This window comes from Panicum virgatum, chromosome 6K (assembly GCF_016808335.1).
Source record: "Panicum virgatum strain AP13 chromosome 6K, P.virgatum_v5, whole genome shotgun sequence".
Lineage (NCBI taxonomy): Eukaryota > Viridiplantae > Streptophyta > Magnoliopsida > Poales > Poaceae > Panicum > Panicum virgatum.
The window spans coordinates 12,226,565-12,244,625 of record NC_053141.1 but is presented as its reverse complement, the minus strand read 5'-3'; the positions used below and the strand labels follow the sequence as shown (position 1 = coordinate 12,244,625).

General features: G+C 40.3%; 1 long non-coding RNA gene across 1 annotated transcript; it reads left to right on the top strand.

The window, feature by feature from the left end:
* The first annotated feature begins 15,396 nt into the window (after positions 1 to 15,396).
* Positions 15,397 to 16,374, top strand: LOC120711778. The gene is made up of 2 exons (XR_005690479.1): positions 15,397 to 15,567; positions 16,269 to 16,374. It is a non-coding gene; the product is annotated as an uncharacterized LOC120711778 (long non-coding RNA).
* The last annotated feature ends 1,687 nt before the right edge of the window (positions 16,375 to 18,061 follow it).

Below are 18,061 nucleotides of genomic sequence, written 5' to 3'. Positions count from 1 at the left end.
CTATTAAGTACTTCTTCTCGCTAGTGCTCCATAATACATGTACAAATGAACATGTCAACAGGATTCAAATCGGAAGCAACAAATTAGTACCTTCGTCGAGACGCAATACCTCGCTCATCGCTCACACACAGCTCGGCTGCCGCCGGCCACCATGGAGGTGCGGAGCCCCTACGGCAGTGCTGCCTAGCGCACGGTGGCTGCTCGCCGCTCGGGACGCAGAGTCCCTGCAGCCTGCAGGCCTAGCACTTGGCCTCCGCTGGCCACCCTTCTCTGGCAGCTGTCCAGGCAGCACTGCTGCGTAGGGGGCAAGATGGCCGGCCGGCTGGCCGGGTAGCAGGCGCAAGGCAAGGTGGCGGCCGGCAGCTGGGCAAGACGGGCAGGAGACGGCGCGGCGCTGGTGGGGATCGGGAGACTGGAGGCAGGTCAGAGCGGGGCACCGGTCTGGAGTATGGTTTTTGGGCCGCATGAGCTTGTGTGGGCCGGCGGGGGGAGCTGGGCTGCTAGATTTTTGGGCCAAAGTAGAGATTGGGACACCTGAAGCCTATTTTGTTGTATTATTTTTGTTTTTTCAGTCAAATACATAGGATAGACTATATATATAAATTTTTTGATAAAAAATAATAGGTATTCAGTTGAATACCCTTAAATTCAATTGGGCCCGCCCCTGGGGAGAAGGGCAGCCAGGGAACCGGAAGGCGTAGGAGTAGTGCATGGGGGCGGAGGGCAGCCAGGGAACGGGGGGTTGGAGGAGGCGGCACAGGAAGCCGGGAGTTTGAGGAGCGGGACGAGTGGGAGAGGAGGTAGGGTTTCAGCTCATGTTATGCCATGGGAGTGCGATGTTAGCCGTCGGATCAAAGATGGATGGTCAAGAATAATTGGGCCGGGTAGGCTGAGGCAAAACGGCCCATATTTGTATCAGCTTAATGTTTTTCATTTTCCTTTTCTATTTTAAAAAAATACTCATGTGAAGTACTCTCTCTGTCCCATAAAAGTGCAATCCTGAGTTTGAAAAATATTCTGCAAAAGAGTGCAATTCTAGAGATTGGACCTCAATTACTGCCTACTTAAGTGGTAAATTTGAATTGCGTGCCAAAACTAACCATATGTGGCAAACAATTGAAATATATTTTTGAAATGTACTAGACAACATCAAAGTTGTGATGAAGGAGTTTCAAATATATTTGAATATTTTTGGTATTTTCAAGTTGAACTATGTCTACCTCTAATAAGGTTAAAATAATTTTTTTTTAATATATTCAGGCTTATATGTTTCATTGTAGCCTAAGTCTTGGAGATAATTGAAATATTCAAAAGTTTATTAGGGATAATTCAAACTTATTTCTTTAAATTAGCATATAATAATTATAATAATATCTTAATTTGGTCAAAAGATTCGAAAAGTTGATATGTAAACATATTTTAGGTCCATAAGCTTACCATAAAAAATCAAATCATTTTAATAAAGTTGAACGGTACATTGTTCAAAAAAGTACATGTCTCTCACTTAGTTTCTAATAATTCAAGTCAAATTTGGAGATTTGAATACCTCGTATTATTTTTGAACTTGTATGCATCTTATATTTGGGCATAACCTTATATTTATCATAATATTAGGAAATATGAAGTTCCATTACCAATTGTTATAAAAAAATGTTTTTCTATTAACTACTCAAATGTAAGAAAAATAAGCCATATAAAAAACCATCAAATTTGGAGTTCATATGAGGATGAAATTTCAACTACAAATTTTAATTCTCTATTGAAAAGAGAAATACACAATGCATACATATGTTCGTCATGGAAGTTCACATGGCTTAATGTAAAAATAGATTTTAATGCCAAAAGTCACTATGTTCAACTTGTGTTTCAGTGGTAAGTCATGTTTCCCTGCTTGGTGAGGTCGTAGCCTCGTGGGATCGATTCTCCCCATGTCACTTTTTGCCACTATTTTCTTCATGTTGTATAAATTATTTAAATACCAAACACGAGCACAAACAAATCCGCAGTGTACTGGTAAAGCTTCTAACTCTGCTCCTTGAGACCACGGTTCAGGCCAAATGCATATAATTTTTTTCTCATTTTTCAGTTATTTGTTTCTTTTTTTCCAATTTATTATTGACCTCTTTGCTCCATGTGGGCTGTTGTGAAGTATAACAATTAAAGTGACTAAGAGAATTATAGTGTAAAGTAAATAAAGTAAACAAACATATGAATTTATTTTTCAAAAATTGACAATGGTATTTAAATACATAAATTCACTTGCATATTTCTATATATTAAAGACGCACCACTCGATGCACGGGGAAGCTATCCACGTCGGTAATAAAAAATCACCGTTCGATTTCTAGAAAAATTTAGAAAAATCAGAAAAATACTCAATTAATTTTGTTGTGTTCCTCTTAACTAGCTCTATAACTTTAGTTACTAAAGTTTGCATGAAACATTATATTGTGCGTTCTAGCTTAATTGTTAGAAAATGAGTAATTTATTTATATCTTCTTAACCATAAGTTTGTTATACTTGATTTTTGGAACCTAGAGCATCCTTTTGTCATTTATAGTATTATGTGAAATTTGTGGCCCAAATGCTTGATTTTTGCTTGTTATTTCATGTGCTTTATTTAATTCCAACATATACCCTATTTATTTTAATTAAAGCATGTTTTTATTAATTTCTTGGGGTCATCTTTTTATCATGGGCTCTACTAATCATAACTACCTTATGATAATTTTTGGGAAAAGTGTTGCACTGTATAGCTTGATTTTTTAATTTATTCTTGAATTTTAAGGTTAATTCATGCTAGTGTTGTTTTTGTTAGAATAAATTCCATATTTGGGCTTGATTCATAGACATGGTCCTTCCTTTTTAACTTTGAGTTGATGTTTGAACCCTAGTTGTGGATTTTCTTTTGAATTCAAATTCTAAATTTGATTTCAACCATCCCATGTTCCTGAATAGGATTACCCTTCCTTTCTTTTGATTTTAAACCATGCTACTTAGTGTAGCTAGTCTTGTTATTTTATGTAATTTCCTTGTGTTTACTTTTACTCTATAAACGATTGCCCAGTAAAGTAACACTTTTAAGCTTAGTCTTAAATGTTTACTTTATTGGGTAACAACTTTTTTAGTGAAGGAAAGCTATACTTAAGCACTTCACTAATTTTGAGTACTACATTGCATATAGAAATGATATCGCTAGTCGACGGAACGTACGAACTATTCCAGGAACTAGACGGGGATATTTTCAAAGCCCATGTTGATGAGAACTAGGCCCGATCTTCTGAGAGGTAGAGGTAAATTCGATTGGTGGAGTGTGTGACATTAGCGATCCGGCTTCTAATCAGCACGATTCGAAGTCAAGCAACCGTTACACCACTGCTCCATTGGTTATCAACCAAGTACAACTTGATTGACCTCGCCGAGAAGGCTTTTCCTGCAAGCGAATCGAAGAACACAAGCAAGAAGATGTAAACACACAATCTGATATTGAAAATATGAATGAAGCAAATCAAAGAAGGGTTCGAGAACTCGATTCCAATGGACTAATCGACACAGTGGAGGAGATCAAGAATGGGGCCCTGGATCACTGTAAAAGGACTTGTCGCCACAGTTACAATGAATCAATCTTTGTTTCTCGAAGGAAAACACAAGAACTAAACAAAACCCAAGTCTAAACGGCGGTGGCTACTGAGTTTAAAGGAGAAGGGGATGTCCTAGGGTTGGGGGCGACTAGGGGGGGCACCCACAACTTGGGCTTAAGGCCCGACACGATACAAAGCCTGAAAAAGGCCCAAAATAGGTGTTGCAGCACTTTCCCATGGTCACACAGAATGATCCACGAGGCTTCTGGATCTGGGACTAGAACCAAAAGAAGCGTCTCGTCGTCACAATTCCAACGCATCCAAGATCACCTCATTCCGACTCCGTATGAGGGAGATATCGCCGAAACCGTGCAGGGGTGTTGGCTGAATCCGAGATGAACGTGAAAACCGAGTTGGAGTCGACTTGTAACTTGGAGATGAGGCCGGTTCGTGCATGTCCAGCGTGGTGATGTCCTCATCACAAGTCAATGTTATTGAAGATGAAGACCTGAACGTGAACCCGGAATCCAAAAGTGAACTACATGAAGTCCAACCAACGTCGCAGAATTAACTGAAGTTCCGAACTTCATTTTGGAAGAGCTGAAGCTTACTAACTTTATAGACTCTACTAAAGGCAAGCCCCAGTGCATAATCCTATTATTTTAAATTATACAACTTATAGTTACTTTTTACTTGTGCATTTAAGTTATTGGAGTTGATTGAAAACCTTAGATGCATAATTCTAGGTACTTATTATTTGAATACTAGAAACAGAGTTCGACTAGATGCTATGCTAATAGGACCGGTAAAAGTCGAGTGATTGCCTGTCACTCGCGAGCTCTATAGGAGTTGATTGTTTACTTTCTGCAATCACTATAAGGATCACGGACGGATTGGGTTACTAGTTTCAACTAGTTTCATGGTGGAAATCCGTCTGTGTTAATAAAAATTGTTAAGGCCGCAGTGTGTGGTAGTGTTGATTAAGCATTTGAAAGTACTAGCCACATGCCGTAAATATGGTACGCGGAAAGCCTAGTAACCAATCGGCCCGGCAAGTGGACATACCCCCCACTCTCTCTTAGGGATAGGATGAATAAAATGGATAGAATGGATGATATGGAATCTGTAACGCTACAACTACGACTATAAGAGACGAGGTGTGGTGCCCTATAGTCGGGGAGAGTGGCACTGATCCATGAACCGAAATGAAAGGCAAATGGTTGCTTGGGAGTGACTCGTTAGTACTCCAAGCGTGTGTGTTAGGTTTACCTTGCAAGGATTGAAATTCGATTCGAATTGTTTCGCCGCTCACGGATATTGAGCCTGCTTAATCTCTTTCTCACATAGTGTAAGAAGTGAAATAAAGGTGATACTTAATCTTGTTGAATGCAATTAATTCTCTACATGTTTGTATAAATAGGTGCAAACCTAGAATGGTTAATCCAACTAGAATCTGAAAGCTAAAACTTGAAATTAAGGTCCTACTCTTTATTGCTTTCAGCAAATAGACTCCAGAATCTTCATAAGCCTTGCATGTCTAGTTAAAGGGATGTTATATACCCTTAGTCGGGTAAGCCTTGCTGAGTATTAGTATACTCAGTCTTGCTTCTGATTCTGTTTTCAGGTAACTTTTGGAATGCGTGGTGAGATTGACATCATGTACGAGCTTCATCATGATGTCATATATCGTCGCTAGATATCGTTATCTTTTCTGTTGTTTATAAACTCTGAAGAACTTATCTACTTTCAAATTTCTGAGGTACCCTATTTGAATTCTCAAACTTAGTTTGCAATAACATTTACTATTGAAGTTGATGTTATAAAATTTATGGTTACTGTAATCTCTGGGCTCACCTTCGAGTGAGGTATGTTGTTTCGATCCGAAACACTACCAGAAAACAGAAATTTCGTGAGAGTGAGAAACCGTCATGAAAACTATGAATCCCGCCACAAAAATGTTTCGTGACGGGCGTCCGTCACGAAATAACCCTCACGAATCTAACGCCATGAAAATAAAGTTTTCGTGGGAGTGAACCGTCACGTATCGTTTTCGTGGGGGTGAACCACCGCCATGAAAATGGAGTGTCGCCAGGTTTAGAAACACGACACGAAAATAATTCGTGGCGGTCCAAAACACATAGTAATATATATTTTCATGAGAGTGTATAGCCGCCACGAAATCTAATTTCATGGGAGCGCGAACCCGTCATGAAAATGAATGAACCACCACGAAATATATAACTTTCGTGAGAGCCCAGCACTGCCACGAAAATGTGGTCACACCGTCATGAAACATCTTGTTTTCGTGAGAGTGAGAAACCGTCATGAAAATACTTTGATACCGTCATGAAAATTTGAATAATCACATCCTCCAAATCTGAATATAGCTCATATATTCAGCAAACAGATGCAGGCTCATATATGATCATGATCAAGAGATAATTGAACAAAGATGAATGGACATACATAAGAATGAGTCCCACTCATTTAACCAGCCTCATAAGGCAATAATGTCATACATATACATCAAGTTCTAGCTATCATTAGGGCCTAGCTATCATACAAAAGGGCACAGCATCAGTGCAAAGGCTCCCATAGTTTAGCCATCAATACCACAACAGCAAAAGGTTTGGTATGAACCAAAGTACTAGCCAAAGGCACAGGTTACCAAAAGAAACCTTGCATAGCCAAAAGAGCCCAAAAGTTAGGAGTCAAGCACTAGTTTCATTGTTGTCCATTCGATCAACTGCCATCAACCTCTTCGCTGCCACCATCATCTTCATCTGTGTCATCCAAGTCATCATCATCATCACGGCCACCTTCACGATTCATAATGTAGTCCTCATCTTCATCGCTATTCATTTCATTGCCATTGCTTTGCATATCTTCCGTATTAGTCCTGGCATGTGATGATGCTGTAACCTGAAACACATACACATATTGTTAAGCTATTTTCCATTGGAAAAATATGATCCAGCAACAATCATCTAATGTGTTTACCTGTTGACGACGGGCATCAATATTTGCTAGACAGGTTACCAAATCAGCATGTATCTCCTTGCCAAAATCTGCATAAAACCTCTGCAATTGATAAGGTAGGTAGCTGATCAATATACATGCATAAGATCAATACATTGTTATAAGCACAGGGGCAAATGTTACCATGATCATGTCATGGTTGACACTATTTTCTTCGGTGAGTATCTCATTTTTCTCCATCAATTCAACATTGTTTTGCTTTAGATCCCGATTAATCTCCCTCAACTCCTTATTCATCTCCTTCAGGTCATCATTTTCATCCACCACAGTTCGATAAGAAGCAGTATTGACTAGACGTAGATTATTGGATTTTGCAACTACTCTAACCTCTTCCTTATCCACTGCACCATCAGCTATTGGTACACGACCATGGGGCAAACCACCTTCCATGTGATACAGAGTGTGTGCATCTAAATCCTTTGAATTCTCAGCAAGCATTGCTCTTGCATTGTACTCATCCTGAAATGAAATACCAGTGTGCTAAGCATGACTAGAAAAAGTTCATATCAAAATGTTAAGCATGGCATACATACCAAGCGCTTTTGTGCTTTTTGGCTGGGGATTGGAGCACTTTTTCCAGTGCTATCCACATTTTTGAATCCAGATTTCATCACTGCATATGTGTTGAAAGTGCCAGCCTTCTCTGGACCAAATTTATGCTCCTACAAGACCATCATACTAATGTTACATGATGTTTGAAACTTAAGGTAATTAACTCTATGTAAAATCATGGCATTATTATTCATATCATGTCTCATTTAGTAGCAGAAGCAAAACACAATCGAAAGCTCGAAAATATCATACCAGCAATTGTTGTGTTTCTGCCCATGGCCTTGAACCACCTCTATTCTGAGCAACGTCAGCAGATTTTAGGCATGCTGCTCGAGCTGCTCTCCTCTTTTCCTTGTACTTCTCACTGGTCCAGTACTTGCATAAGGCTGCCCAACCTTCCCTGGTGCCCCCAATCAGGTCTGCACTTTGAGTATTGTTCTTTTATAAGTTCTATATCGCCTGCTTGATTATCATCACAGCCCTCATGCTTCTTTATAGGATCCAAACGGGCTTGATATATCAGATCATATACTCTTTTCACAAGATATATCTCCAAATTACGACTGGCTCTTCTTACATCAGCTTGAGTGGTTGTGAACAAACTCTACAAACATAAATATAAGAAAGGCAAAGTTAGGAGCTTCCTATCAAATAGAAGTGATAATGTACATGCTGCTAGTTCAATTACCCAGAATTCCTGCTTTACTCGTCTAGCATATGTCAAACCAAGTTCATCCTTTTTGTAGAAGTAATCATGCCATGACAATGCCGCCCGTGTTTCGACAACCCTGCCTTCATCATCACAAATTTTGATCTCACCAGGATAAAGCCATTTGATAATTACTCCAACTTGTGAGCCATACTTGTAGCCTTTAGGATTGTAATTGACATAGGTGAATTGTCTATAACAAAGGATATGACATATCAGTTCACAAATTTACAAAAAAGAATAAAAATGGATGCCATGCAGAAGTAAGACACTGCTACTATGCAGATATTGAATTGCATACTCACCGGTTTCCCGCTGGCCTCAACATAACCTTCCCCTCATGTCCAGGACCTGGGACCACAAGGGCAAGGAATATATATTCTGATTTCAAAAGTGTGCCTGGCGGGAGATTCAAAGGAGTGACAAACACGGGCTAACATGAGTAAGGAGCTGCAGCCAAACTGAATGGTGTAAAACCATCGGTTGCAAAAGCAAGCCGCATGTTTCTACGGTCATTACCAAAGTCTGGAAAGTCTATCAAATTGCTGCCACGCTTCTCCATCACAAGGGTGTACCATCTTACCAGTAGTGCATGGCTTGGGAGACTGCATTAGCTTAGCTGTGTTCTTATGTGCATATAACCTTTGTAGTCTATTGGTGATAGAAAGATACTGCAGCACTTTACGTGGCACTCGGCTGCTACCAACCTCATAACGAGAGGTACCACAAACATCACACTTCTCTTTACTTTCATTATCCTTGTAGTAAAGCATGCAATTGTTATAACAAACATCAATTTTGATATATGGCATACAAAGTCCCTCAAATAATTTTTTGGACTGGTAAAAGTCTTTGGGCAACTTAGATTCCGGCGGCAAAAGCTCATGGATTAATTCCAAGTTTGCTTCAAAGTGTGCAATTGACATGTTGTACTGAGATTTTAGAGCTAATAGATGTGCTATGGCAGAAAGAGATGAATGTGTTGTTTTCTCATGGACTGACTGTTCTGCACTCTCAACCATCCTATAAAAAGCTCGAGCATACGCTGCTGGCTCCTCATCAATTGGCGGTGGATGCTCACCCGCTAGGTCAATTAACATTTCATCCATGCGGTCAGTTTCACCAAATCCCTCACCATATCCACCTTCAATTGAACTATCAATAAGTCCCTCACCATGTGCTGTCCATATTTTATAATCTTCCTTAAACCCAAATCTGCACAAGTGAATCTCTATTGTAAACCTTTTATTCCTAACACAATTCCGACACCTAGCACAAGGACACTTAATGGTTTCATCTTCAACTATATTAGGCACAGAGAAGGCATGATCCAAAAATCTGTTGGTATTTTCAATCCAGTCATTTGAGGGAGCTTGCGTACGAGACCAACCAGTGTACATCCACTCACGATCTTCCATTGTTTGGTTCTGATTTAAAAAGATAGAATATTTAGAATCTCAACAATCTAACCCCAAAGATCAACTTAGCAGTGCTATAGTGGTTGGCTACAAACTAATCGAATACACATTCAATTTTCACAACGCATATTCACTAGTAGAGCTCGACATGTACTGATTTCTAAAGAAAAAACAACAAAAATTACCTCAGTTCGATTGGAGAAAGCAGATCTGCTACGGTGTGGCGGGATTCTCCGAGGGTCGCTTCAGAAGGCGTCACGTTATCAACTACGGCATTGACGTGCAGCAGCTCGTCGAGGTGGGCGCCTCTGCCAGTCCCATCGCACTGCGAGGCCTCTGGCCGCCAGTTCGAAGACGGACGGCGCAGCTTGGCAGCGGCCTTGGCGAAGAGGCTGCTCGGGAGGGGTGAGGACCTTGGCGACGGCAGCCCTGCTCGATGGGAGGTAGCAGGCGAGCACCAGTAGTAGGGGGTGGCGCGAGCACGAGATTCTGCGGGAGCGAGAGCAGATCCAGCGGCAAAACACGGCTCTAGTCACGCCGGTAGGAAGGGGGGCAGTCTCTTGCTGCACACGAGCACCAGCGTGGGGCGGCGGCGGTCTCGCGCTCGTGCGAGGGCGGGTGGGGCACGAGCGGGAGGGCGGGTCACGGGTGGGGGCCGAGCGGTCGGGGGGAGGCGGCAAGTTTCTGGACTTGGCTGTGGCGGTGGCTTCAGGGGAGAGGTTTGATTGCCATGGGTAAAGTTAGGGTTTTTACCGTGGATGACAGTGGGCCCTTGACGCTGGGTGAACGCGTGTATGTGAAAAAAAGAGCGCGAAAATCTCACGCATGAAAATGGTTTTGGCGCTCAAACTTTTTTGTGAGGGGAATAGCTTTTTTTCATGAGGGTTTACACATTAACATCACGAAATCAGTAATTTTTCGTGGCAGTTCTTGGAACACCTTCATGAAAATAAAAAATTTCATGACGGTTTCTTAGCACCTCCCACGAAAATACATCACTGTCATCAAATTTCAACATTATGCAGCAACCGGAACCATCAGATTGGGAATGGACGGTCAAAATTAGTTGGGCCATTTAGGACTGAAATGGGCTTTGTTTTGTCAATGTTTTTCTTTTTCTCTTCTTTTATTTATTGCACCATTATGAAGTAACACATAAAAATAATAATATTATAAATACCAATATATTTTTTACCAATAATACACAATCTAACGTTGTTATGTAGGAGTTTCAGTAATTATTGAGGGGATCTGCTATTTTCTTTCATTTAAGTGACTTTGTGTCCTTATCAAAAAGTAATCTCAAGTTTAACTACGTGAACCTCCAATAAGATTTGAAAAATTCTATAAAAATTATATTTAGACTAATATGTTCCATTGCATCTCATGTCTTAGAGATAGATCAAAAATACATTTATCTTCTACAAATAGTTCAAACTTCTATATCCAAATCACCACATAATAATTAAAATAATATCTACATTTGGTCATAAAATTCTACAAATTAACGTGACAACATATTTTCCACCCATAATTTTGTCATAAAAGTTTCATAAGATTTTACAAAAATGGGAGTATACATTGTTCATATATAGGACACATTTCTTTTAAGGTTTCATACACTTCAACTTAAATGATATAGTTTTCACATCTTGGAACTTTTTAAAACTCGTATTCTCCTCAAATTTTGGCACGAACTTATGTTTATCTTAGTATTAGAAAATATGAAGTTACATTAGCAATTACTATGCCATAAAATGTTTTTCTATTTTGTAATTAGTTAGAAGAAAAAAGAAGCTACATAAAAAATTTTGGGGAATAACAATTCTATACAAACAAAATCTATTGAATGAAAGAGCTTGATTTTAGAAAAAAAATTTAAAAAAAAGAATCATCAAATTTGGATTCTCTATGATAGAGAAATACTATATACAAGTTTTAATTCTAGATTAAAAAGGGAAAGACCAACCATTTATGTGTTCCTCATCTCAATCAGTTAACTTTTTCCGTGAGGGGGATAGCTTATTTTCGTGAGAATCTACACGATAACATCACGAAAATAGTACACTCTCGTGATGGTATATGGCACACCTTCACGAAATTAGTACATTTTCGTGACGGTGTATGGAACACCTCCACGAAAATATATTTTCATGGCGGGTTTTGACGCACCTTCACGAAAATAAGAATTTTCATGACGGTTCCCCAATACCTCCACGAAAATACCTCACCGTCATGAAATTTCCATTTTCTGGTAGTGAAATACAGTGGTGTTATCGGGATTTTACCCGACAGACTGTCAAATTTCTCCGTTTAACGTGCATGTTAACCATTTTAGCAGTAATAGTGATGGTTAGCGCACTTAAATCGGATTAATTTTGGCGGTTCTACCACAGCTGGTATAAAAGCTGAAACCACTACAAAAAATCATTTAATCTATGACGAATTTCTGGTGACATTTATGAAAATCGTTATAAACAGACACGATCTATGACGGTTTATGAATTTTCATCATAGATTTACAAATAGCCCATATGGGCTCTAGTTTGGGCCCAATATCTGTGACAAACCTCTGAAAACGTCGTAGAATAAAAATAGAAATCATTATGGATTTGATATCGTGCTCAAACCATAGTGGTGATAAAGAAAAATGCGTTATAGTTAACATGAGTCTACGCATCAGTGTAAGATATCGGGTTCACATATGCATCCAAGTTGCTACTTTTTTTGCATTAGAATACTGAAACTGACTCAAAGAAACGTAACATGGAGAAAAAAAGAAACGTAGAAAAGTATAAATAGGAACGATGTTGAAATGAAAAAAGAAGAAAAAAATTTGTGGTCACGTGGGCATCAATGGACTCACAATTGAGCTCAAGTCTTTTTGGTGTATCGGTGCAACAAATGGGCCGTCGCAGCGTCATTTATGGGCTCCGAGCTAGAGTCATCATTGGTGGGCTGTCCTGCGAGGTCCATTTGTCAGCAAGTAAGCAAATTCAGCAAAAATCAAGTTAAAATAGAGAAGAGCCAGGAATCGAGCCCAAGTCTAGAGGACTAGCGTCGGCGTGACTTACCACTGCGCTGCGACCGCTCATGTGCAAAGGTATGATGTTGTTTTTGTTTTGTACGATTATACTTGTATTTTTGTATTTTTTAAGCAAAAACAGTGGACAATGGGTCACGATGCCACTGGATATCCAGCATCCGTACCCAAATCCATACCCATACTATTTGGGGAGGGTATGGATTACCCATTTAAGTATAGATGTGGGTAGGGTATTATGCGGGTAATACCCATTTAACTGCTACCCAGCCAACATCTTCCGGTGCGCGGCTAGTAGAAGAGCAAGGCCTCATACGCATCTACATCCGCACCCACCGGGAGCATACAGGAGCTATCGGAGGAGAGTGTCGCAGCAGCTGCGCGGGTGTTCGACCTGAAGGAGCTCGGCAGCGCCAAAAGCATCCTCTTCCGATCTGCCGGCGGCGGCCGCGTGTCGTCCTCGCTATCAAATCAGGTGGCTTACTGCATCTTCTTCCGCTCTACTGGCGGCGTCCGCGTCGTGCTCAGACGCCTCAACCAGCACAGCCTTTGCAGGGGCATGAGCAATGGCTTGCCGAAGTCCAATTTCTGGGTGACCTTCCAGTCAGAAACGAGAGCGCCGCCCTCCATTCGCGGCTCACAGGCAGAGTCCCCATCCTACATTATCCGTTGGGTTATCCACACCCATTGGATAATTACCCTCCAATTTGGGGATGGATGATATGGGGATGGTTAATTACGGGTATGGACATGGGTTTATCCACACCTTCCCCAACGGCATCGCCAACAATGGGGGATCGAACCGCAAACCTCATGCTAGATATGGAGACAGCTTACCACTTCATCAAACGCTGGTTTGTGATGAGGTTTGGAAACAAATTTTTATATTTGTTATCTTCGTAATATGGCCGAAACGATTTATCTTTCACTTTTTAATCCAGAATTAAAATTTGTAACTGGTATTACTCCCTCATATGAACTTCAAATTTGATGGTTCTTTTTTCTACTTTCTTCTAAAATCATGGTCTTTCATTTTGTGCTGTTTTGTTTGTATGTTAACTTCTATTTCTTGGAACTTGTACATATGGCTTGTTTTCTTCCATGCAAGTAGAGAAAACAAAAATATATTTTTGCATAACCAGTAGTGATGTAACCTCATATTTTCTAATGTTATGGTGAAAATAAGGTTTTGTTCAAATTCGAGATGCATACGAGTTCGAAAGTATAATGAGTTCCATAAAACTGAAAGTTTTGACTTCAATTACAATAGAAAAAACATGTTTTTTATAACAATTGATAATGTAACTTCACATTCTTTAATGTTATGGTAAACCTAAGGTTGTGTCCAAATTTGAAGTTCATACAAGTTCAAAAAAGTTATATGGTACTTAAATCTCAAAGTTTGAGTTGAGTTGTAAGAAAAAAATACTAGAGATGTATCCATTTGTGAACAATGTGTGGTCCCATTTTAGTGAAATCATTTAATTTTATACGAATAGAATATGGACCAAAAACATATTGTTACATCAATTTTTAGATTTTTTCAACCAACTTTACATATTATTACAATTATTATGTAATAACTTGGAGATAGGAGTTTGAATTGTCCCTAGAAGATAATTAAAATTTTCATCTATCTCCAAGACATGGGCTAGACTTGAACATAAGAGACTAAATATAATTTTTCTATAATTTATTGAATTGGTTTAGAGGTACATAGTTCAACTTGGAATTACTTTCGAAAAGGACATAGAAATTCATTTAATTGACAATATATACTAAATCTGTTCAAAAAATCTTGAAACTCCTACATGTCAACTTAAATGTTTTCTATTATATGTAAAAAATAAGTTGGTGTATACAAGATAATTATTTTTATATGTTACTTCACAAAAGTCCAATAAAATCAAAAAAGAAAAAGAAAAATATTATGCAAACCAAGCCCATTTCAGCCCCAATGGCCCAGCTGTTTTCAACCGTCCATCTCTGATCCAATGGCTCCAATCGCTCTCCCATGGTATAAAAGCAGCAGAACCCTAGCCCCTCCTCTCCACACTCAGATAGTCAGATCCCCTCCCTTTGGCCGCTCCCTCCTCGCCGCCCCTTTCTCCTGGCGCGATCTCTTCTCTCCGCGCCGCTCCCATCCCTTATCCCAGCGTGCTGCCACTCCCCTCCCCAGCTCTCGGCGCATCCCTCTCGCCTACACTTCTCCGTCTCCCACCCCCTCCTCAGATCTGAGCGCCGCCCGCTAGTCTGGTGAGGCGATGGTCGTGGGCGCCCGTGGTTGCTGGGGGGCATGAAGATGTGGCGGCGCGTATCCATGGCGAGCGCAGCGCGGATCCACATCGAGGGCGGTGCAGTGCGGCCCGTATCCCCGCTGCAGCGCGGATCCATGGCGAGCGCGGTGCGGCACAACACGGAATCCGAGCGCGGCGCGTAGCGGATGCCAGCGCGGTGCGGATCCAGGGTGAGCACACGACGCAGTGGGGTGGCGTGGATGCAGGGCGGTTGCGCAGATGCAAGGTCGTCACGCGAAGCCGAGGGCCGCGGGCGGCGACGAAGATGCTGTGAGGTGGCGACATGCTGGCGGCAGGCCCCAGCGCATAGCGGATCCCCAGCTGCAGGAGCCCGACGAGATGAAGCGCTGCTCCAAGGAGATGGAGGAGGCCGCCACGCTGCCAAGGTTGCCTAGGACACGCAAGGTTCGCACCCCCTTCCCTCTCTCGTGTGCTTTACTTTCCCCCGTGAATTGACAACATTTAAAGCAGGGTACGAATTAGCTGATTGGATTAGAACCTAGAAGCGATAAATGTTAATCCATCAGTTCCTTCTTTTAACGAAATAGTACTTTGGTTGCTAGCCAAGAACTAAAGGTTTAGCTTGGGTTCTCTTTAATCTATGTTTTGTTCTGCAGTCCAATGGCAGCTCAGGTTATCGTCTAATGCAAGTTTGTTGGCCATGTCTAGTTACTTGATTTGGTTATTCAATCAGTTTTAGTAATTCCTGTTTCTTGCTGTTAGTTGTAAAGCAGTTGCAGGGTGTCGTTTGGTTGGTGGTCTGCTCAGATTATTTATGCTTGTTTGGTGTTGGCTGACGGCTAGCTCACTTTTGATCTACTCATCTCTATTACCGTGATTCTGATTTTTTTGAGTTTTGCTGTGTAGGTGCAGTGGAGCACTGGAGCTGAATCGTGGAGTTGCAACTCTGAATCATGGACTGCATCAAGTGAGTGATGCCTTGCCGTTTCCACTCCTGTTACTGGATTTTGTGGTATTCTCTGGAGAAGATTCCATAAGCTAATTAGATTCCGTGTTGTACAGCTTGTGCCTAAAATTTAAGCTTATGTAACATTGCTGATCCAATATACCATGGGCATAAGCTTGTGTAACACAAACTATATTGTCAGTTTTGGTGTGGACTACTTGAAATTCATGAACTTTGGACACCTGCAAGCTTCTAGAGCTATTAATTTAAATTCTAGTAGTAACTTAGAGTTATTACTTGTTATGATTTGATAGTAGCCCATTGGATTCACAAAACTTTTTATTGCAAATATTGCTGACTGAAAGTATTTGACATTTCTTTTTTAGTATACTTGTATTTGATATATCGGTCTGCTTGTAGCTCATTCACCTAGGTTACTTGTTGCTTTATTTTTTTGATCTTCGACAAGCTTTCTAGTTTTCTAGGTTATAGTGTATCATTTTTTTCTTTCGAGGAGTTCATTTCCAAGTTAAAGAAAAAATTATAGTAGATCCTTTTTTGTTTGGAGGATACAAGTGTTCATTTCCAAGTTAAAGAAATGTTGCATGAGCATCCAGTATATGGTACACCACTGCATAGTGTTGCAAATATTTTGACCTATCTCCTGTGTTTGTGGAAAATGCAATATGAACTTTTACAAGGATTTAATATTTGCATGTCAGGGGCTCTCAGTCAGCAACAAGCGGCAATCTGATAGGCCATGAGGGGCTCAAGAAATATTTTGCTCTCAGTCAGCAACAAGCAGCAATCCAGCAAGGCATCAAGGGCGAGAAAGTACAAGGCTGCATCAAGGACAAGGAATTATGAACCAGATTTGAAATATTGTTCTGGTGATGGTAACTTGGATGATAATTTTTTTGTCTTGTGGGGTGAATTTATTTTTATAAATAGGCTAAATTTTCCATGGGCTTTATGAATGGCTGTCAATCTGAGTGGAATTGTAATGGGCTGAAAAATGGCCCATCTTAGTGGCCCAGTTTCAAAAAGAACCCAACAACAAGTGGGCCAGGTTTTTCTAAAAATGCCACATCATCAGCCATGTTGGCTGCCACGTCAGTTGCCATGTAGGATGCCACATAAGCTGCCATGTCATCGGCCACGTCGGATGCCATGTCAACCGCCACGTAGGATGCCATGTCAATGTCCATATCATTGATGGTTGAACACGTGGCATTATCTGTGACAACATCTGTGACGTTTATTTTTGTCATAGGTATTGGGCTTGGGCTGGGCTAGGTGGCCTTCGGGCCATTTTGTGATGGTTTAGAAACGTTATAGATCGTGTCAATCTGTGACGATTACGGAAAAAACGTCACTGGATTTAATCTGTGACGCTCAATTCATGACGTTATCCGAAATCGTCACGAAATCGTCACGAAATCGTCATAGATGGTGTTTTATGACATTTTTTCAGCAATCTGTGACGAATTTGTTTCGTCATAGATTAAATGATTTCTTGTAGAGAACATACACACAGAGGTTACGATGAACCTTAAAATTGCTTTTGGAATAAAAGATGTGCTCAACAACGAGTTTATAAAACTACATTGGACTCGTTAAGGACTGTGCTTAGATCGTAAAGCCCTAGAGTGATCTTATGGGTATTATAAGGTGGCTATTAGTATATATATGCTATGTGTTTTCTGCAGGTACATTAACCATGGTTCGATAGGTTAAGAACAGTTAGGATTTATCGACTAGATACTATAGGGAGAGACGTATCTATATATTGCCACTGAAATTAACCACGTAAGGCCAAAAGTATTTGGCAGTTATTTTTGGTTGTGAGGACGATAAAACGTGCATGCATTATTTAAAACTTGAATGCTTTAATCCTTGTTTAAATGAGTGAATGTTTTGAGCATCTTTCTAAGGATCTTTAGAGTGCTTTATCTTGTTTGATTGAATCTGGTGAATGCCCTATTTTAAAACTTGAGTTTGTTGACCTTAGGAAAAGAAAACTAGTCGTGTTTAGTTACCTTAAGTAGAACCTTTGCATCCTTGATCTTTTGTTCAAGGAGTTTCAAATGATCAACTAGCCTTGTTTGTATTTTGATCATTTCTAGATTCTTATGAAACCCTATGTTTCAATGAATCAGAATCACATCTTTCCCCAATCTTCTTAAAGCCATTTCAACAATCTTTTATCATCATCTCTCCGTTTGATCCTTTGATGTAGATGGCAAAATTTTGTCAAAATTTCTACTCCTTCAAGATGATCCTTGTACAACCTTCATATCATCCACATATCTATCTTACTACCTGATGCATTACCCTTGATAGACCACAAGCATCAAGCAAGTCTGACATTGGCACTCTAGCTACCAAGTAGGGTTAAAACCTTCTAGTACGATTAAAGGTGTCAAAATTCACCTATCCGATCTTCTAGTCCTTTTCTACTCTCGAATCTCGGGACGATATTCTTTTTAGGGAGGAAGGCTGTGACAATCCTGGT